Below are 21975 nucleotides of genomic sequence, written 5' to 3'. Positions count from 1 at the left end.
TAGAAAATAACATTTTTATTTAAGAAATACATGATATAATGTCCTTGGTGGGGTTTAATCATACAGTGGGTCACTAATGTTGAAGACATCAGGATGAAATATCAAAACCAACTCCAGGGTTGTCTGGGTGGCTCAGTCGGTTAAGCGTCTGTCTTCGGCTCAGGTCATGATCCTGGGGTCCTGGGATTGAGCCCCGCGTCAGGCTCCCTGCTTAGTGGGAAGTCTGCTTCTCCCTCCCCTTCTGCCCCTCCCCTCTGCTTGTGCTGTCTCTCACTTGCTGTCTCTCTCTCTCTCAAAAAAAAAAAGAAAAAGCCACTCTAATTTGAGGAGGAAATACAACTATTTTCATTATGAAGCATTAGCATCCAAATAACTTAAAAAAAGAGGAAACTTCAATTCTAGTTTCTCTCTCCTTTCTACTTTGGCTTTCTAAAATACATCAAATTTGTTGAAAACCACAAAAAAATTTAAGAGATGGGGTACAGTGCCAAAGGGTGAGTGGCTAGAATAAAAGTTGAGTATACTTTTTTTTTTTTAAGATTTTATTTATTTATTTGAGACAGAGAGAATGAGAGAGACAGAGAGCACATGAGAGGGGTGAGGGTCAGAGGGAGAAGCAGACTCTCCGCCAAGCAGGGAGCCCGATGCGGGACTCGATCCCGGGACTCCAGGATCATGACCTGAGCCGAAGGCAGTCGCTTAACCAACTGAGCCACCCAGGCGCCCAAAGTTGAGTATACTTTTGATACTGCCTTTTGTGTTGTTATTCTTTCCTCAAGGTCTCCTATGAATGAGAACTCTTAATAGAGAATAAAGTGGCATTTTTTTTTTTGTCTCTTCCTTCCACCTTTTACATTATGACATTATGTTACGTTTTCTTTCAAACTTTCCCTGTCAACTTGAATAGTTAGTAATGCAGAAAGTTCTTTTATGTGGCTGCTGGTGGGAGGAGTAGGGTCATAATTCAGATGTTATGTTTTCCTTTGGGTCAGTGCACAACTTTCTTTCTTATCTAACAAACAAATGATGACTCTAGATCAGAAAGATGAAGATCAAACTCAAACACCCTAAATGGATGAGTTTCCTTTTTCCTCTTACAAAAGAGGAAATGCCACTTTCCCACCCCTTCCTCTGAAAATGCATGACCTGCTCCTCTCCTCCTGGGAGTTGCAGAGAAATAAGGGTTCACAACACACAGCTCATCTGTCTGGCCATGGTGTTTTCTATCCATAAATTAATATGCCTCTTGGACTCACTGATAACCCTTTAAGGAAGATTTAAATCTATTTCCTCAGGGTCCAAATCAAAAGATTTTTGTCTAGAATAAATCTGAGAGTCCTAATGACAAAAAGAAATTCTTCATACACAAACAAATGAAAAACAACAACAAAACCTTAGTAAGAGAATGAGCTTTTGTCTGATTATGAAGACAAAAAGTGTGTGTGTGTTTGTGTGTGTGTATGTGAGAGAGAGAGAGAGAGGGAGGGAGGGAGAGAGTGGGAAAGAGAGAGAGAGAGAGAGTCTTGATTCCTTTGTATCTCTTGATAGGTGGATGATGTTTGCCTAGGACAACTATCGTGGTATTACAAAACTGTCTCCTCAACCATGTCATATATTGCTAACTACTTGGTTCATTTCATTTAGACAGAGTAATAATTAGTTTAAACACAAATCTGAGCCCCTGTGTTGTTTTCTCTCTGCTTTGTTTCATGATAGTATGAGCATGACTGTAAGAATGACAGCTCATTATTTCATGTGAAATAAACCCTTCTCATTTCTTTAAACACCAACCATCATCCCCATAAAAATGAAAACTAACTACACTAAAAGCAACTCAATGAACAAAGGGCAGACATCTCTTATGCACAGTTTAGAAATAGAAACCAATTTGGAATCCAAGAAACCTGAAGTTGGCTCGATGTTTCCCCATTTACTGAATGGCGGAAGCTCGTCAATTCTAAGAAGGGAGAAAAGGAACCATGGGTATTCAATGAGGCAGAGTTATTAAAACCCATGGCTCATACCATATACACGCAAAAATGTGAGTTCTTCCCAATTTCATTTGAAAAGACTTGAAAGTCTCCTACGTGCCAGACACAAAGCCTGGCAGTGTGGGTAGGACAGGTGAGGGTGTGGTCCACTCAGAGCGATGGGTCCCTGCAGAGCCTGGCACCGGAGGGCACCACCACCTGCTGGACAATAATAGCAACTGTGCCTACTTTTGGTCGAGGCCACTTTCTCTTTAAGTGAAGATTTTTCTCAAGGCTCTGTTCTCTACCCTCTTCTCTCTCACATTTCTTCCTTCTGTGGTAAACTCATTAATTCTCATCTCAACTCTCTGGAGCTCATCTCCAAACCAAAATTGGAGTTTTCTCCAACTCTCAAAACCAACTCCATGAGATTATGGGTCTTGTAATTGGAAATATAGAAATAAGAACTCATCTTCTTCTCTGTCCAGAGTGTTTCCTTCTGACATCGAGGTTTTTGTTAAGGACTGTAGTATTCATGCCACTCTCCCAGTTAGACAGTTATAAGAAGCGAGAGAAGTACGGTGCAGGGTTTAAGAGCAAGCTTTATGGGGGGAGGTCTGCTCAGGTCCAACCCAGCTCTCATTGGAATAATAAAGTAACTTAATACCTTAATCCCACGTTGCTGTGGTACAGATGAAATTTTACAGTTAATGATACTGTATTGTATATCTGAAAGTTGCTGAGAGAGTGGACCTTGAAAGTTCTCATCGCACACAAAAAATTATGACTATTTATGGTGATGGATGTTATTGTGATGATCGTTTTGCAATACCTACAAATATTGAATCATTATGCTCTACAAATGTAATTATATGATGGTACTGGCCAGTTATATCTCAATAAAAATATATACATTTTTATAATATATGTATAGTTCTTAGGATTGTGCATAGCATGTAGTTAGCACTGTAAAGATAGTTTGTGTTGCAGTAAACACTTTTATTTGCTGTTCTAGAAGTATACGCTCAGTATTTGCACCAGGATGGAATTAGGCTCCTGTCCCTTATATTTCTGCTTGTCTGATCACCTGATCATCATGAAACTCTAATCATCATTCTCAAACATCGAACAATCTGCTGCAACTACATCTAACAGATAAGAATTTTTCTTCTTTACCCTCAACATATATAATAATTCCTGTATTTTTGGGATGCCCGGGTGGTTCAGTCAGTTAAGCATCTGCCTTTGGCTCAGGTCATGATCTCAGGTTCCTGGGATCAAGTCCCGCATTGGGCTCCCTGCTCAGTGGGGAGCTTGCTTCTCCCTCTCCCTCTGCTTGCCTGTTACCCTGCTTGTGCTCTCTCTCTCTCTCTCTGATAGCTAGCTAGCTAGCTAGATAAATAAATAAATAATCTTAAAAAAATAATTCCTGTGTTTTCTGCTTCATGGTAATACTGTTTGTATACTAATCTTATCCCTTTTAATTAGTAAGATCTTAAGGTCAAGAAACTGTTTCTTACCCGTTTTTGAACCTTCAAATTATATATTTTTTGAATCCTCAAAACAAAAGCTTATTCATTGCGGGGATTGGATTGTAAAACTACTTTGAATTGAATGAAAAATATTCCTCTACAAGACATTAGAATTGAATCATATGTTACTAAATTTTAAATTGGATGTCCTGCAATTTCCTTTAGTTGTAGTTGCATAATTTATATGAGAAAAAACACTATTTGGGATTTTACTATGTTATTGTGATTGAATACCACTTACTTGAGAATGTGTAGTAAAAGGACACAATAAGTTATGGAGGTAAGGTTCTGGGGCACCCATGTGGAGTAGTTGATGAATTACTTAACCCATCAATTTTACAGCTCTTTTCCCCCCTGAATAAGAGTATTAATGACACTGGTGACTTGAATTTATTGATTAAGGAATTTAAGTGCATATTTAGGAAAGAGATCCTAAGATGACTGATGTTCTTTGCTTGGTGTGACCTTTATAATGTTAAGTTTTTTTCTTTTTAAAAGTTAATACAGGATTGTTAGGGTAGGGGAACATTGCAATGTGTGCTCTGCACTCAGTGTAATATTAGGAAGGATGACAGAGTAACCCATAGAAGGAGATGGAGAAATGAACCCAAATCTGGCAGAGATACAATTTCTCTGGGGTTGGGACATAGGGAATGAGCACCAACAAAGCTCTTGCTAACACTTCCACTTGGGTTTGTATATCATAAGAGATACCTGACGTTCCTTCTCAGCTTCCAAACACAGTTTCTTATCCTATGGTGGAATCATGTAGTGTTCTCTGCCTGGAGCCCCTATCAAGTTATCTGTTTATTATTTCACTAATTCTTTTTCCCAATATATTTTAAGCACCCACATCTTTCATACATAACAGCAGGTACTGGGGGTAGAATGATTAATGAGATAGGGTCCCTGCCCTCACAGATTCAGAAACAGGATTAATTTTAATTAATTAATTAATTAAAGACAAGATTAATTTCAATACTCTGAGATAGTATCCCTCCTAGTTCCAAAGTAATTATACTTTTCATTCATCCCAAAGTGTGAAAAGTGATGAGTCTTGCTTTATGAGTGAGCTTCCTGATTCTGTGGATGTTATGTTGGCCTTTAGCTCTAAACTTCACAACTATTGTGTTTTGTTAGATTTGGGCAACTGTCTTATATCATCTCATTTTCCATTAACAGTTTTTAAACCCAGTAGTTTTTGAAAACCAATAATATCTTGTCAGCATTCAAGAATCATCTCAAAAACTCAACTTAGTAACAAGAGCACTGAGTAGTTTGTTTTTCTTCTATTTGAGTGTATCTCAGGATCTACCTGTGGAAATGAGATCTTGGTGTGAGCCCTGGCAAATTTTGAAAGCATGTTTAGCCTAAACTTTTGTGGACATATTCCTCCTCTGACAAGAAGTAGCTGTTTGGGCACAGGAACTGATTATTCTTGAAGTGGTTCTTAATAGCTTCCTAGCTATTTTGCTAAATTTTTTCAAAAGCTATACAAATTTAGCTTTCTTGGAATAAGGGTGGAAGAAACATTCCAATAGTAGGATTTCCTGAAAGCACAGTGGAAGGTATCCTGATACTCTAATGAACACTTGGTAGCCACAGATCTGGTCCCGCAAATCTTTTGTACTAATGATTCAATCTGCATCTTCGCTTCCGCAATAACATCCACTAATGCAGAAGATGAAACAGAGAAATGATTCTTCAACGGAAAGGAAGAAACAGAAAAGTATAGTTGCTGAGCTGTTTAAAGGGAAGTCAAAAAAAACACCTTGTCTTATTTACCACACTGCTAAAACAAACAGTTGGAAAAAACCCATAATTTAGCCTAAATAGTCATGTCTGGTAACTGAGCAGTGTAGTGTTAAATAGCATAAAATTTAAAGTGGAAAAGAATTAAGCTTAAATTCCTGCCCCGCCCCCCACCCACAGCACTACTTTTGTGGGACATGACTTACAGACCTTCACTTTCCTCAGCAGTAAAGTTGGAAAATATAATACTTACTTGTTAGAAGCCTTAAATAAGTATGTACTATACTGATCATAACATCAGATGCACTTGATAAACAAATGTAGTCTTCACTCTCCCAATAAAGGAAAAAGAAAAAAATATATAAACCAACTATAAAGAAAATTTTTCAAAATACTTTTTTTCCTATTAAGATAAATAAAACTGTTTGTGGATAAATAGCTTTTAAAAACCATGCCAAATAATTAAATAGGGAAAACAGTCTTATTCATTTCTAACTGTTCAAGAGTGGATTTCTGAGCAGCAAAGTGGCTTTTATTCTATTTTTGTCCCCACTGGAATAAGCATGCTTTCAAATGTATCCTATTGGTCAGGAATTGTCTTGACTCCCATGAGTAATCTTTTCCCAGCTGTGTCTATATAGGTAAACAACACAAAGACTTATGAAATTCCTTCAGTTATTAGACCATATCCAAGAGTTCCCTGGCTTTTATTTTGAACTAATATGCATCAATGGTGGATACAGAAGGAACATCCAGGTTAAATATAGCTGTCTCTTAAAGAGCTGACCTGAAAAATTGAACACATTGTGGTTAATGGTGACCCTCCCTGCACTTTGCTATTGGGTGTGGATTTCAGTGAAACTTCATATCCAGTAAGACCTCCCTGGGGAAATCAGTTCAGGACATTGGAACTCTGCCCTCAGCTAGATGGGGCCATCTTTACAGAAACACTCCATCAGGACTCTCCCAACGGTAACCCCCATTTGATAAAGTTGAAGAGATATGTCCTCAGATCACCCTGTCTAGAGAGCAAATGAAGAAAATAATAGTAGATATTTGTTATATTGGGAAAAAGTACACATATGTGCCTCATGTCATGAATTCTTGACAAGAAGTCTTTTAAAAAGGCTTCACTAGAAATATAGAAATATATGTCTATTCGCATTTGTCATGTTAGAATTGTTTCTGAAATTGCATCATTTATTTCTGGGTTGAAGAATCACTATGGGCATCTTCATGACAGTAAATGTTTATATAGCCCTTACTATATGACAGACACTGAATATACAAAGCTCTTTACATCTATTAACTCATTTTAATTCTCTCTCCAACCCTAATGAAAGGAGTATGATCAGTTTCATCATTTATGAAGGAAGAGTTGGCTGAGACCCAGAAGAGGAGCCATCTCAAGGTCATTCAACTAGTGTGGTGTCACCCAGATCTTTGTTCTTCTATATCAAACCATCTTTTCAAAAAGTTACTTGATTCTAAGAAGTTGAAAACAAAAAGGCTAAGTAAAGCATTCTTCCAATTTAGCAGGAAAATATTTTATCTGGGAAGTTCCTTCTGTAGTCATTCAACCGTTTTTTTTGGTTGTGTGTGTGTATATATATATATAAAGACCAGATAGCTGTGTTTTTTTGGGGGGTGGGGGTAGAATTTAGAAAAAGGGTATAATTGTCACCTTACTGGTTAGAGGCAGTTGGCAGATTCGTGGCCAACATTTTAAATCCTCCCCAAGTTACTTAAAAATAAAGAAAGCATCACCCAGTTATCCCATTCCTCCACCCACCTCCCTTTCCACAAGCCTCAGTTTGTTTTGCAGAGTCTCATCTGGTTTGACTTTAGATAAAATAAAGAAAGAAATCACTGTATTGAATATTAGGACATGGCAGCATCTGTAGACACGGTACCTTCTTTCTATTCTGCACACAGCGATTGAATTCATTTTCCATAGGTACATGAAAGAATTGGTCACAGAGGTGGGAACTGACTAACCGGAAGTGCTGTAAGAAAATACACTGTCTACAAATAGAAACTATGTCTGCAATCCTTGAAGGATGTGATGACAGACTGCAAGTATTTCTGTGGACATAGCAGCACCTGTCTATTCTATGTTAATAATAAAGGGGGTTATGGACAGGGTATTTTGGCTTTGAGTACACTTTAAGAGGTAAGGAGAGAATATACATTGGAAGGAGAATAGATGCAAATGTTCTCAGAGAATACTGATAAAGGGAAAATGACTCCCAGTGTGACAAAGCAGGTATGGGAGAATTTTATTTTATTTTATGTTATTTTTTATTTTTATTTTTTAAAGATTTTATTTATTTATTTGAGAGAGAGACAGAGGGACAGAGAGCAAGGGGGTTGGGGTAGAGGGAGAGGGAGAAGCAGACTCCCTGCCAAGCTTGGAGCCCATGACTCTGAGCTCAATCCCAGGACCCTGAGATAATGACATGAGCCAAAGTCAGCCGCTTAACCAACTGAGCAACCCAGGCCTCCCCTAGAGAATTTTAGACTGTATCAACAAAAGGTTAACATTCTCTCCAACTCTTCCTACCAGGACACAGATCCAAATACATGTTTTATGTTGTAATTTTGAGTTAGACGAAGGTGACAGCTATGTTCTAGCCATGGTCTACTATACTAAAATGACTTGTTTCTATTATTTTCATTCTCATGTTACCTTTTAAAAATACTCTTGCAAATATCTAAAAATCCTACATATCATTTAAATTTTTTTTCATTTTTAAATACTTATTTCTCCTGAAGATTTTAGGCATTCTGATCTCCTGCTCCATATGCCATTCTGAGACTCCTTGTACCAGAGCCAATTTTTGGTTTTACTCTATTTCCTTTGATAGGAATATTTTTATGCATTTTTATGTTGGAAATTGTAGTTCATATTCACTTCCATTAACTATTTTCAGAGAATTAATTTAGGGTCTGTTCCTAGGTGGGACTTTCAATTGGTCTTTGCAGTTAATTTGAGGTTTTTTTTTTTTTTTTTTCCTTGCAGAATTTGGATTTCCCTTTAAAAAGATAAAATGTAGTAACAATCAGAACGGGGCGGCAGGGGGGGAGAATGAAGTGTTTCACTAAAAGGCCTGCTCCAATTTGTGCATATACTTCAGGACAGTATTTAAAATGTTGTGTTTCTAGGCTTATTTCATATTTTTTGAGGAATTGTTTTTTTACAATAGTTAAAAGATTAATTCACTTTATTTTACTGTTGTATGTACATATTTTATAACCAAATTTTTTGTCACTTTACATCTTTATGCTTTCTGACAAAATGCATGCTGTGGAGGACAATCTCTGTTGGGGCTGCATGCCACATCATCCCACATTAAATATCACCGCAATGAAAGGTGAACCTTTACAAATGTATGCCAATTTAATGATGCAAGGAATGTTTTATAGACTCTAAGTGTTTTCTGTTCTGGTTTTCATATAAAAATTATATAAATGAAAGAAATAGTTTTTGAATACTTGGCTTACAATTTTGACCTTTATATATATAAATGTTCCTTTTTTTTTTTCTTTCAGTGGTTGTAGAATAACTTCTCCAAATGCAGAGCCTTATTGTAGTAAAAAAAATATGCTTAGAATACAGCATGATTATTATATAGTTTGATTTCCATGATAAATATGCAGCCAACAATAATTCTGTATAATGAAAACAGTCTTGCAGATTTTTTAAAGGGTGATTTCCATACAAATTCAATGCAATATTTAATTCAAGGAGCTGTGGGCCAGGATAAGTTGGATCACATATGACAGAGAACCATAGAATGTTGACCAGTTAGAATGATAATAATGGTAAGAGGTGAAAGAATTGGATCCGGAAAAGAGAGTGGCCATAACAATAGTATCAGGATAAGTAAATTCAAACCAAGTTATTTTCTCAAATCTTATATACAATTCATTTTTTTTAAGTTTATTTATTTAAGTAATCTCTACACCCAACATGGGGCTCGAATTCATGACTCTGAGATCCAGAGCCTCGCATTCTACTGACTGAGCCAGCCAGGCACCCCTACAGTTCATTTTTTAAATTCATTTATTTAACAATCAGTATTGAACTCCTACTTGGTTTTAAGCACCATGCTAGGAGACAAAGTGCTAACTAGAACAAACCCATTATCTGCCCTCATAGAACTTATAACCTGGACTACTATAATTTCTGAGCCATGATATTTCTGGACTTGCTAAATACCTATAAATTTACTGTGCTAGGGTGCATCAGGGAAATAAAAATGTTCCTTAGACAATTTAATTAAAGCTGGAAAAGTGGAGAGCCAAGATTTATGAGCAGAAACACAATGTGCCAATGCATATTCTGGAAGTCTCCATAAGTATAAAATCAGTCATCCCCAGGACCAGCAAGCTCAGACTTAACTTCCAGGGACCTATGCTTTAGGGGCTTCTGATATTATCTTAGAACAACAGTCGTAATTTGAGGAGGCAGCTGAAACAGAAGAAGGGAGTAATTACATCATCGGACATTAAAAAAAAGAAAGAAAGAAAATAACAACAACAATAAAACTCTAAAAATTGTAGACAAACAACTAGTTCATAACTATCCGTTTCACTCCTTTCCCCATGTGCATCAGAAAGAGGACAACACAAGTAGTGAAGCACGTGGGCTCTGGCACCAGACTGCCAGATTTTCAGCCCTGCTTTACCACTTTCCAGCCATGTGATTTTAGGCTATGCCTCAGTTTCCTCATTTATAAAATGGTGCCGGCTGCACCTTCCTCATAGGGTTGTGAGAATAAAACGCATGAATATCTATACCTCTGCTTAGAACAGCGCCTGGCACAGTGGTCCGTAGCTCCTTTCAGCGTTAGCTTTTGTTATTGAAGTCACACAGTTAATGGGGGTAAGTTTATCTCCAGGTTCAAATTTTCTGATTATCCATAAACCCCTCCTGTGGCTAGCTGAGCTCTGAAAAAATGGAAAAAAAAAAAAAAAATGGAGGAACCGTGATTGTCGTAGGCAAGACGTTTGGGTCCAGTGATAGCAAGCACTCACCTCTCCGAAGTCAAAGGAAGTAGAATGTGAGTGTAGATGCGCTTCTCTCCATCTTACCTGAGGCTCTTGGACTAAGAGCAAGAGAAAAACAGGGAAGTTCGGAGATTCTCTTTTACAGTGATTTCACTTTGTTGTTGCCATTGTTTAGAATGATGCTTCGGAGGGTTCCCCTTTCTCCGCATCCCCGCCAACATCTGTCATTTCCTGTCTTGTTAATTTTAGCCATTCTGACTGGTGTGAGGTGGTATCTCATTGAGGTTTTGATTTGGATTTCCCTGATGCCGAGCGACATTGAGCACTTTTTCATGCGTCTGTTGGCCATTTGGATGTCTTCTTTGGAAAAATGTCTGTTCATGTCTTCTGCCCATTTCTTGATTGGATTCTTTGTTCTTTGGGTGTTGAGTTTGCAGCCATCAAAAGGAATGAGATCTTGCCATTTGCAACGACGTGGATGGAACTGGAGGGTATTATGTTGAGTGAAATAAGTCAAAAAGAGAAGGACATGTATCATATGATCTCACTGATATGAGGAATTCTTAATCGCAGGAAACAAACTGAGTGTTGTTGGAGTGGGGGGTGGGGTGGAGGGATGGGGGGACTGGGCGATAGACACTGGGGAGGGTATGTGCTCTGATAAGCGCTGTGAATTGTGCAAGACTGTTGAATCTCAGATCTGTACCTCTGAAACAAATAATGCAATATATGTTAAGAAAAAAAAAAAGAAGAAGAAGAAGAAGGTAGCGGGAGGGGAAGAATGAAGCAGGGGAAATCGGAGGGGTAGACGAACCATGAGAGATGATGGACTCTGAAGGGCAGGCAGGGTTCTAGAGGGGAGGGGGGTGGGAGGACGGGTTAGCCTGGTGGTGGGTATTGAGGAGGGCACGTTCTGCATGGAGCACTGGGTGTTATGCACAAACAATGAATCATGGAACACTTCATTTAAAACTAATGTTGTAATGTATGGGGATTAACATAAGAATAAAAAAAAAAAAAGAATGATGCTTCGGTCCTTTTTTTTTTTTTAAGATTTTATTTATTTATTTGAGAGAGAGAATGAGAGACAGCACAAGAGGGAAGAGGGTCAGAGGGAGAAGCAGGCCCCCCGCTGAGCAGGGAGCCCGATGTGGGACTCGAGGATCATGACCTGAGCCGAAGGCAGTCAACCAACTGAGCCACCCAGGCGCCCGATGCTTTGGTCTTAGTAGCAAACAGATACAGTGTGATTTACTTAGAGTGGTTCTTAACCGGACATACCATCCCTTGGAGGTTGTTCGGAAAATGTGGTAGGGCATTTTGCTCTTATGGCAAGTGGAAGGATACCTCTTATCATTTAGTAGGCAATTGCCAGGGATGCCGGAAGCTCTGGAGGTGTACAGAAAAGTCCTGCACAAGGACTGGTCGAATGGCCCTGTCTGACTTTCTTTAATGCTCCACTGAGTCTTCACGGAAGGGAAAGACCTGTTAATAACCAAGCCTAAGAAAATCAAGTATTTTTGTGAATCGTTTTAGTACACGCAGATTTTTTTTCATCTTGCAACTACTGTTTAAATTGAGGAAAGATGGTACTTGGTTATGTTAAAAACTTTGCCAAGAGTGGTTCGCCATTTCTCACAATCACATCACCAATGGCATTGTGTTTCTCTGGTTTCTGAAGCAACGGTACAACATGCAAAATGAATCATTTTTTAAAAGATTTTATTTATTTGAGAGAGAGAGAAACAGCATGAGAGGGGAGAGGGTCAGAGGGAGAAGCAGGCTCCCCACTGAGCCGGGAGCCCGATGCGGGACTCGATCCCGGGACTCTGGGATCATGACCTGAGCCGAAGGCAGTCGCTTAACCAACTGAGCCACCCAGGCGCTTTTTTGCATTTTTATCGGTAACATTCACAGCGATGATACCTATAGGAGTGAGCATTTACCTATTTTATTATGACTGATTGCACAGTCATGTCTAAAATGTACAGATTGAATGTATAATATTTTGTTATAAATTAACTTTTCTCCATTAATGATTTATGTTTTTGAATTGTGTGTTGATAGATGATAATAACTGAATTTCATATTGGGAGAGTAAAAGTGGTACTATAAAAATATTTGTTATGTAAGAGAGTTATTGAATTGGTAGGGTCAAGAACCAATGGCCTGTAATCTTGTACCCAAAAGGATAGTGCCACATACTAAAAGTTTCTAAGAACAGTTCTGTCGGTAATGTATTTTTTTCTGCAACATTGTATGTTCCAGACTTTTCTTGTCTCTAATTTTCATTTGTTTGCGTGTGTGTGTATGTGTGTGTGTGTGCATTTCCAATGATAGAAAATCAGTGAGGAAGTTAAAGATTTCACTAATTTAATTTATTGTATTCACAACGTGTTCTGTTTTTTGTCTTTAAAAATAAACTGATAAAAATACCAAAATACTAGAATATTTCATTGATTGATATTTTCTTAATTTTTTAGATAATTTGAGAATACTATTAGATACTACGTTTGTGACTAGCTCCAGCAGGCAATGATGATGCTGGGAAAACCAGAAACCTGATTATTAACCAGAAATATCACTCAGGTCATCGAGTATCCATTTATAAGTTTGCTTTACAAAAACAATACTCCGTCAGAAAACCACCATCCTTTAACTCTCTGATTATATTGCCATGCTTTTATAAAATACTCTGCAAAAATTCCAAATTTAAATCTTTGCAGTGATATGAAAAACTCTACATGTGCATTTATATTTTCAATTCCTATGATAGTTTTACAAATGAAAACAAAGGCAATAAAACCAGCCATAGGATGTTGTGAAGCAACCATTACAGAACTACGGAAAATTGATTATATAGAATACCAAAACTTTTTAGAATTGACTTTATAAGAAAAATCTTATTAAAAAAACACTATTGGCAGAGAGGGAAATATGAAAACAATAGGAATATACATGACAACTAGTGAAATAGAAAATGGAATATAAATGTATTAAAATGTGAACTACTAAAACGCAATATTACTTGTTTATATTACTATGAGTATCTTTTTTTTTTTAATGAGAGACAGAGAGCATGAGAGGGAGGAGGGTCAGAGGGAGAAGCAGACCCCCCGCTGAGCAGGGAGCCTGATGCGGGACTCGATCCCGGGACTCCAGGATCATGACCTGAGCCGAAGGCAGTCGCTCAACCAACTGAGCCACCCAGGCGCCCTACTATGAGTATCTTAATGGAGAGAAAAATCTTGAAATGGCAAGGAGATGAACTGGATGCCTCAGATTCATTTTCTGTGATTATTAATGAATCATTATATTCCATCTCAGAACCATATCTTTCCCAGTACTTGCATGTGTGCTGTGCCCTTTCTCCAGTAAGGTATTTCCCAGCAACACCATGTGTTCATCAAGACTCAAGAATAACAGACTTCAAAGCCATAGACCTCAGGCTGACAAATCACAAAATCTAGCAAAAACCCAAACTGCTTGAAGAACCGGTCCTGAAGTCAAGAGAGAGCTCCTTTCTGTTCAGACACCTTTGATCTATGCCCCCAGAGTATTTTATTTGTCCTTCTGTCAATCTTTGTGTAATGTTCCTGACCGTTTCTTAATCAATAATTGTTACCTTTACTGTTTCTCCATCATTATTCAAACCTCTGTCTAGAATTCAGCCTCAAGAAAAAAAAATCCTGCAAGAGGGCAACCACATGGATGGATCTGGAGGACATGATGCTAAGTGAAACAATCTGGTCACAAAAGGACAAACAGAATGATTCCACATCTATGCAGTATCTGAAATAGTCAAACTCATAGAAGCAATGAATTGAAAGTGGTTGCCAGGTGCTGGAGTGAGGGCAAAGTATGGAGTTACTAATCTACAGGTATACAATTTCAGTTATGCAAGATAAGTAAATTCTGAAGATTTGCTATTCAACATGTTTTTATAGATAACAATACTGTATCATACACTGAAAAATCTGTTAAAAGGGTAAATACCATGTTAAGTGCTGTTACTACAATAAAAAATAAAATTCCATAAACCCCTTACATTTCAACAGAAGCTCATTAAACACAGAAATTTAAGCCTGTTCTTTTAGTCAACCTTAGAGAAAAATATCCACAGAAAATCCTGTTGATAAATAACAACTTCTGTAATGCAAAGTGAATAAAGTATCATCATCAACAATAATATATATTAAATATATTAAAGAGAAATATCTATATGTATATGTTATATATTAAAGAGAAAGCAAGCTTTCACTCTTGGAATACTTTATAATATAGTTGCTCCTGATGGTGCTTTTACATGACTAAATAAAAATGATTCAAGCCATAATTCAAATATTACATTTGAAACTTTGTTTCTGGTAAATATTTTTGTTCTATAATAGCATATGATAGAGAAAATTCCAAGTCAGGTAGGCTTAGTTTGTTTACTTGGAAAATATTAAAAAATGCTTTGGAGATTAAACCCATAATTTACTAGATTATGTTGTTGTAGTTTCTCTGTTGATTGTGGTAATTATGGATCCTAGGACAAAATATTCATGGGAAAGTTTTTTCATCTCCCCATGTAAATGCTCACTACCCCCTCCGCCCCCTGCCTGCTTTCCATCAATTCTAGCCATCCTGAGTGCCATCTTCATCTACCCAGCGAATGTATCTAAATTTCATCCTCATGATAGAATCAGAAGAATTCATGAGAAATTAAAAAAAAAAAAAAGTGGCTGCAGAAATACTGAAGTAAAAAGGATGTGGAATATTTCCAAAGCAGGTCTCTCTTCCTGACGCTCTCTGCAGCCTGAATTTAAGGTCAGCTTCCCAGTGGGACTTAAAGGGACTCAAATGCTCCTAACCATGTTTGAGCAATCGATGGTGATCAAACAGCTGCTGTGTTTGCCCACATTTTCTCTTGCATTGGGACCCAACTGCTCTCTCCTTAGGTCAGAAGGAAAGCTCTGATTGATCTCATTAGGAGCTTTGCCAGGGAAAGGTAAATAGTATTGGGTTCCCAACATCAAACTAATTTTTTACAGAATAGCCAAGAGTCAGATTACCATCTTCAGCAGCATCGTGGAGACTAGAGAGAGAATAAAAACAAAGTGGGTACATATTTGAGAAGAATGATATTCTGGGCAATTAATAAATTTCTGTAAAAAGGCAATCCTACTTTGCATTGCCCAGAAATAAATGTGTTAAGAAAATGAAAAGTTATGAGAATCAAATAATACCTGAATTATTTTATATTTTAAAAATCATGACTTTTTTGAGACCGTTCTATCTAGAAAAGCAAGGATGCGAATGTGTGGATGTGTATGTGTGTCCAGGACATGGTTAGAAACTTCTATCTTTCATGTTTGAAGTGTGGATCCATGAACATCTCCATCCTTCATCTCTACTAGGAAAGTGTCCCCCATTCCCACTGCTGATACACATTATTTGATAGGGTTGGGTCCACTGTGAAAAACCTCTTGTCTTTCCCCCATGGTGCCGCATACTATTCTCTTGCTTTCATGCTGTGGTGAGAGAAGTAATGGGGAAAGAGGCTGCTGGGCCTCACGATTTCAATGGCGCCTGACATTTATTTGGCCCCGATAAATGTAACTATTAATGGCTGTTCAGATTTTCACCTGTTCAGAAATTAACATGAAAGAGTCTAGAAATAACTTTGCATTCTTCTAAGAATCAATGTTCCAGACTACATGAGGTTCTTTACATTTTGTCCTTGAAGATACATGCTAACATAATTTTATGTAAATACAACACTTAGAGCAAATTATATACATGCTTGGAACTTTGAAAAAGGAGTGTTTTGTTTTCTCTTTCACCTCTGTTTTTCTTCTCTCCTTTTTTGTATCACCTCTGACCCACTACCACAACTCATGTTCACAAGTTCATGTTCCTCCAGGCTTATAAAATAACAACAAAAAATAAAGGTCTATATAACATCTCTATCATCTACCTATCTATCACTATCATCTATTTAACATCTATCATCTCTCATCTATCTATCTATCTATCTATCTATCTATCTATCTATCTATCTAATATCTATCTTTGTACTAATCATCTAAGTGCAGTCATGTAGAGAAGTTATCTTTGTCATTATTTTACAGAGTTGGGATCTCATAAAGACTCTTCAGAATCTTACTATCTTCTCTCAGTGCCAGTGTGAAAACTGCCATTTCAGACAACACTACGGGGGAAAGAGGAATATAAAGGCACAGTAGCCCCACAGAGGAAAGTACTCATCTACTCTTTTCCACTGGTGTCCTTGGCAGGAGACGCAGGGTCATCTGAGACTATTGTAATTAGGAAATTTGGCTCCAAGGTATCTACTACTCACAGTGCTATTTTGGGGACTGAGCTCACTGTCTCATTTAAGAGTACAGAAACCTGTTCATCTTGTTTTGAGTATACTTTCCTGCAAATGCCCAGGTCCTGGTGGTTGGGCTGGCCCTCATCTCTTGGCAGAGCCCCCATCCTCTCTTCCTGGGCTTGCACACTAAGCTGGACACCGGCAGACCTCTTTTGTAATAACCGCTTTGGAGGAAGAGGTTTAATCAATATAATGCAGCCTGGCAGTAGTCGATAGCATATGGAAAGCTGAAAATTCCCGCGAAGCCTGGCCTGTTCCATGTCCTCAGCCTCACTCATGCTCAGCGCAGGGGCAGGGAAGGATCCTTCTGTCTGCAGCTGCAGGGGGCCCTGTCTCACGACCGCTTTCAGTGCTGTGAGCACCATACTTCTGGCAATCTGGCCTCTCCCTGGGTTCTTCGCCCCCATCAGGTAATGGGTTTTCTTCTCTTTGATGCACTCTCAGCAGAATAATCCAGTCCCTCAATTACCCTGAAGTTGGAAACACACATCACTGCTCTCCTTTCCTCTTTCATGTGTCTTTCTCAAGTGGAAAAATTGCAGTAACAACAAAAAGCTTATTGGAAGACACCAGGAAACCTTCTGCAGCTTTCAGTTACTAAACTTTTTGACTCCATCCTAGGAATAGGGCCAGCAAGGTCTCTACGGTGATTGCATTTTACAACCAAATATATCATGTCCATTTCCTTTCTGTTAAACAAATGTTTTGATCTCATACAAATAAGACGAAGACGGCATTATAAGGGCTAAAAACAACCATCCTCCCAAATGTTTTCAGGCATCGGTAAAGGAAGACAATGCAAGTTTAGAACGAGAGCATAGAGACATTATAATAGAATGTCGCTGAAAGATCAGAATTGATGGAGAAATTCGACCCATTTCCTTCAAAGGGAAGGCTGCATTTCAAGAGAAGTTAATAAAATCAGAAGACACTATTAAAATAACGAAAACACCCAAGCGTTGGTGGGAAAATGAATCTCTCAAGGTTATAAAGCAGACTTTTATTGCTAATCCTAGCCCAGTGACCTTAGCACTGCTGCTCTAAGGACATGGGTGGCCCACAGTGAAAATGACAGCACCCTGGTCCCCTTTCTTCCTTAGATTTAAAGGTCTTGGCTTACGAAGTCTTTCTTTGTTATCTTTAAAGCAAACTAGTTCCTTTCCACTATAGGTCAGAAATGCGTGTTCACAGCCTGATTTATTTTGCGCAATTGGAGGATAATTCTCATTTGAGCTATAGAGTACTCCAGTGCTTTCCAGGGGCTTACACTGGACCTGGGGACTCCATGGGTCTGTTTTGTTGAAATGTGATAGCGCCGTACCCACCCACCCAGGTGCGTTTGTACATAGTACACTATCTGGCATACATCTCTATAATACTAATCCTTGATGATTCCTTAAAATTCCCTTTTCCTTCCAAATATATTTTTTCTTTTCAGTCTATAGATGTTTTTAATGATTGTATTTCCTTATTTATTTTCAACCTCACCTCCTAGTTAATCAAATTCTGAAAATTAAGTAAACAGGGTTGGAAATAGCAGACTGCATCTGACTTTATTAAATAATTTAATTAAAAATTTTAAAGATTGATTATCTTTGTTGAAATGGACAAAAATGCTGAGAACGACTAGATAATTTAAGAAGGGGCAGAATTAAAACCTCTCTCGTGGTAGACTGCAAAATATAATCACACATTCTCCCCATTCCTGTCCATCCTTTGAGTATGGGCTGGTGCTGGGCTTCTTCTTGGGGCATAGAATCCGGCCCGTGTGAGTCACGTGGCCTAACATCCCGGGCCCCAGGTCATTTCGTAGCTCCCACCGTTGCCCCTTTCAGGGCTGGCTTCTGGGCATGCAGCATTAAATATATAAAATAAATATATAAAAAATAAATATATAAAATAACAACAAAAAATAAAGGTCTATCTAACATCTCTATCATCTACCTATCTATCACTATCATCTATCTATCATCTATCATCTATCTATCTAATATCTATCTTTGTACTAATCATCTATGTGATTAGTCCCTACTCAGAAGGGCCCGCCCTTGGTTCAATGCTCTGCTGCTGTCATCTTTAAACTCTTAAAAAATTTTAAACCAGAGGCCCCAAATTTTCACTTTCACTGGACCCCGCCAGTTGCCTAGCCAGCCTAGCCTTTTTGAAGCTCCGAGATGACTGTGATCTGAAGGAATCAATGGAGCCTCCTTGAAAGACCACCTGGGAAGAAAGATTCACCTGTTTCAGCGATCCCAGCGGAGCTCAGCTGCTGGTTGACTCAGAGTTGAATGCAGCTGCATGAATGAGTCCAGGTGGGACCACAGAAATATTGTTCCGCCAACCCAGGCAGTTGTGAGCAATAAGAAATTAAGTTTGTATTAAGCCAGTAAATTTGGGGTGGTTTGTTGCATAACCGAGTCTCAAATAGTCACCGTAGGAACATGTATAACTTTAGAAGAATAGATTTGAATTAAAATACGAAGACAATTTTTCACCACATTAAACCCTTAAATTCTGTTTTGCTAACCAATATTAATGCATTACTTGTGAAATCAAACTAAACAGTAAGTGGTTGCTTTAAGTTTTGTTTTTGAATGGAGAATACATAGAGACTAAAAATCCATAGACTTCAACTTGTGGATCGGTGGTCTGACTTAATGCTTGATGATTTGCAATGTGATTCAGACACATTATTATACTGAAATTTGCAGGTAACACCTACTTGTAGTGGTGTTTACATAGATTTTTTTTTAAATATGAAGTTTTTATAGAAATAGGAGTTCAAATAGCACTAGGAAAAAATCTTTATACAATATTATTTAATAGCCAAATGAATGAGAGAAAATGGCATTGCTTTAAAATTGTCATAATTTAAAAAGAACAAAAAGCAAAAGTGAAATAGATGGGGCATAGCTCTAAAACTGAGTTGAAACAGAGTGTAGCAAGTTGACACAATTAAGCATGATTCAAGTAGTGTAAAATCTATTTTTAAACCCTTTTAATCAAAAAGTGAACACATTCTCATTGCTTTTTACATGTTTTCTAAAGAAATTCTTGATAATTAATGTAAACTCTTCCCTCAGTTCTTCTGAGTCCTCAAGTCTTAAAAATGATACTACGATGATGGAAATAAGAACTGTTACAATGAAAAATAAGGAGTTAAATTCGGTCAGTCTTTGGTCTGTTAAAAAATAAGAGTCTGAATCCTTTCTAATAGTATTATCTTGAGACAAAGGAGGTAATCTATAGGATTCATTAGTATAGGGCTGTCTAGACATTTTAGATTTTCTCATGTTTGAAAATCAAACTTAGTAGTGAATGAAATGGAGTGCAAATATTTTCAACATAAGTATTTTTGGTATTAAGATAAGTCAACAATCTGCAGCACTGGCATCGTCAGGAGCATGGGTCACAAAATTTCATTTGAATATATTGCCTTTACTGTTCCTGAGCTTATTGAAATTATAGCTTCCTTCAGTACACATGAATCGCTTTGTAAAAATAACATATTTGTATCTACTTAGGAGAAGCAAGCGCCATGTAGAATTACTGAGATATTCTGAATAATAAAATAAATGTTTAATTTAATTTTATTTATAGATCTTTACGATTATCCATTTAAGAGGCTTTTGTTGTGCACTTGAAATCGCCAATAATGCCTTCTTAGTCCAGGACGTTAGCCAATCTCACATAGATACTTCTCTGTGTTCTAATTCACACCTAAAGCAATGATCCCAGGCCAAGATGAAAAAGTGAAATGCTAAAGAGTCTGTTTTGATTCTTCTTGTGAGCAAATAATGCAAATTGTTTTTCAGGATTGATAGCACATTGAGTAAGTCTATACAAAATAGTTATATATTATTTAAAAATGTTTCTGAATGTTCCTGGTGGTTGAAGCCAGTCTATGTTTATAAGAACTTTGCTAGTTTTGCAGAGTTGTGAAGTATGGAATATGTCAACATAAACAGTATTACATTTGGTGTTTGTTAGCTGAATACATGAGACAAATTCTGAAGCGTGAATAAAATATATGCTGGTGTAAGGACTTTTCATTGCTTTAGTAACTCAGAACAGTAGGATATAAAATTTGAAACCGAATTCCTATATCCAGCCAGTATTCAAAATGGTGTCCAATGGCCTAAAATAACATAATATCCATATAGAGGAAAATGCTTTAATAAATTGTAGCATAGCCATATAAAGGAATACAACAATGAAAATGTTTGAACTGGGGCAATGTGTTTTAAAATGGTAAACACTAAAAATATATAATGTTGAGTATAAAAAGCCACTGCAGATGATAAAGAATGTTACCATCACATAATATTTTTAAAAAATGAGAAACAATGCTATATTTTGTTTACAGAAAAATACTTTCATAGTAGAATTATGAGAATGTTTAAGGATAATAAAAAGTGAGATTGTTATCTCTGGAGTATAGAAAAAAGGAATTTGATAGTAAGTTATACACAGAAGCTTCAAATGTATTTGGAATATTTATTTCTTATGTTGGTTGGTTAGATATACAGCTCTTAATTTTACAATTGCCAGTACTTTTATGTTTGCCTGAAATATTTTATAAACAGTTTTAAAGGTAATGTGTCAAATATCTACTGACATAAAACACTAAAGAACAACCTTAAATCTCAATGTCTTAAAACAATAAGCATTTACTAAGTGTACAAACTCAGAATATCATTCCTATTTGGCTTATCTAGGCAATTGTCAGGTCCCAGCTGGGCTCATTCAGGTGTTTGGGGATGAGCTTGATGTTACCTGCTGGTATAGGCCGGTCTCAGTTTGTGAGACTAGGGGGACTCAGCTCTCCTCCATGTATCTCTGGTCTTACTGAGCATGTCTTCGGGGTGATGGTAGCAGTTCAAGAGAGAAAACAGAAACCTGTAAGGCCTCTTGAGTTTTGGTCTTACAGTTCTGTTGGTCAAAACAGGTGACGTGGGTGAGCCAAGAGTCAGAGAGAAAGATCACCACAAATTCATATGTCAAAGAGTAAAAGTCCAGAAAGCTGAAGGATTTGAGCCATTATTCAAGGCCCCAGTCTGCTCTTAATGCCACAATTATTCATATCTGTCCCTTATACTTAGCCAAAATATACTTAGCCCTCATCTGATCACATCTAAGCTCCAACTCCAGGATCTTGTGATCTACATCAATTTGAATGTAGCTACTTTTAATTTGGTGTCTTATGAAACAAAGAAGACAAGTTTTCTGTTTCACACACACCCAGCATACAGGTGGTGAAACAGCAGCAGGGTGATAACAATAAATGCTGCTCTTTGCAAAGACAAAGAATCTGAGGCTCTTTAGGGGT

The 21975-nt window shown here is 37.5% G+C and overlaps 1 long non-coding RNA gene across 1 annotated transcript in view; it reads right to left on the bottom strand.

Annotated features, from left to right (window-relative positions):
* Positions 1-8757: 8757 nt before the first annotated feature.
* Positions 8758-21975, bottom strand: part of LOC118019234 — a 31262-nt gene continuing 18044 nt past the window's right edge. The window contains exons 2-3 of the long non-coding RNA XR_004681632.1: positions 10058-10207; positions 8758-9728 (exon numbers count right to left, since the gene is read on the bottom strand). This is a non-coding gene — a long non-coding RNA (uncharacterized LOC118019234). The remainder of the gene's footprint in view (positions 9729-10057; positions 10208-21975) is intronic.

Source organism: Mirounga leonina, unplaced genomic scaffold, assembly GCF_011800145.1.
Source record: "Mirounga leonina isolate KUSES-001 unplaced genomic scaffold, KU_Mleo_1.0 Mir_173, whole genome shotgun sequence".
Classification (NCBI taxonomy): Eukaryota; Metazoa; Chordata; class Mammalia; order Carnivora; family Phocidae; genus Mirounga; species Mirounga leonina.
The sequence above is the reverse complement of the archived record's forward strand: the minus strand, read 5'-3'. Positions and strand labels throughout refer to the sequence as shown.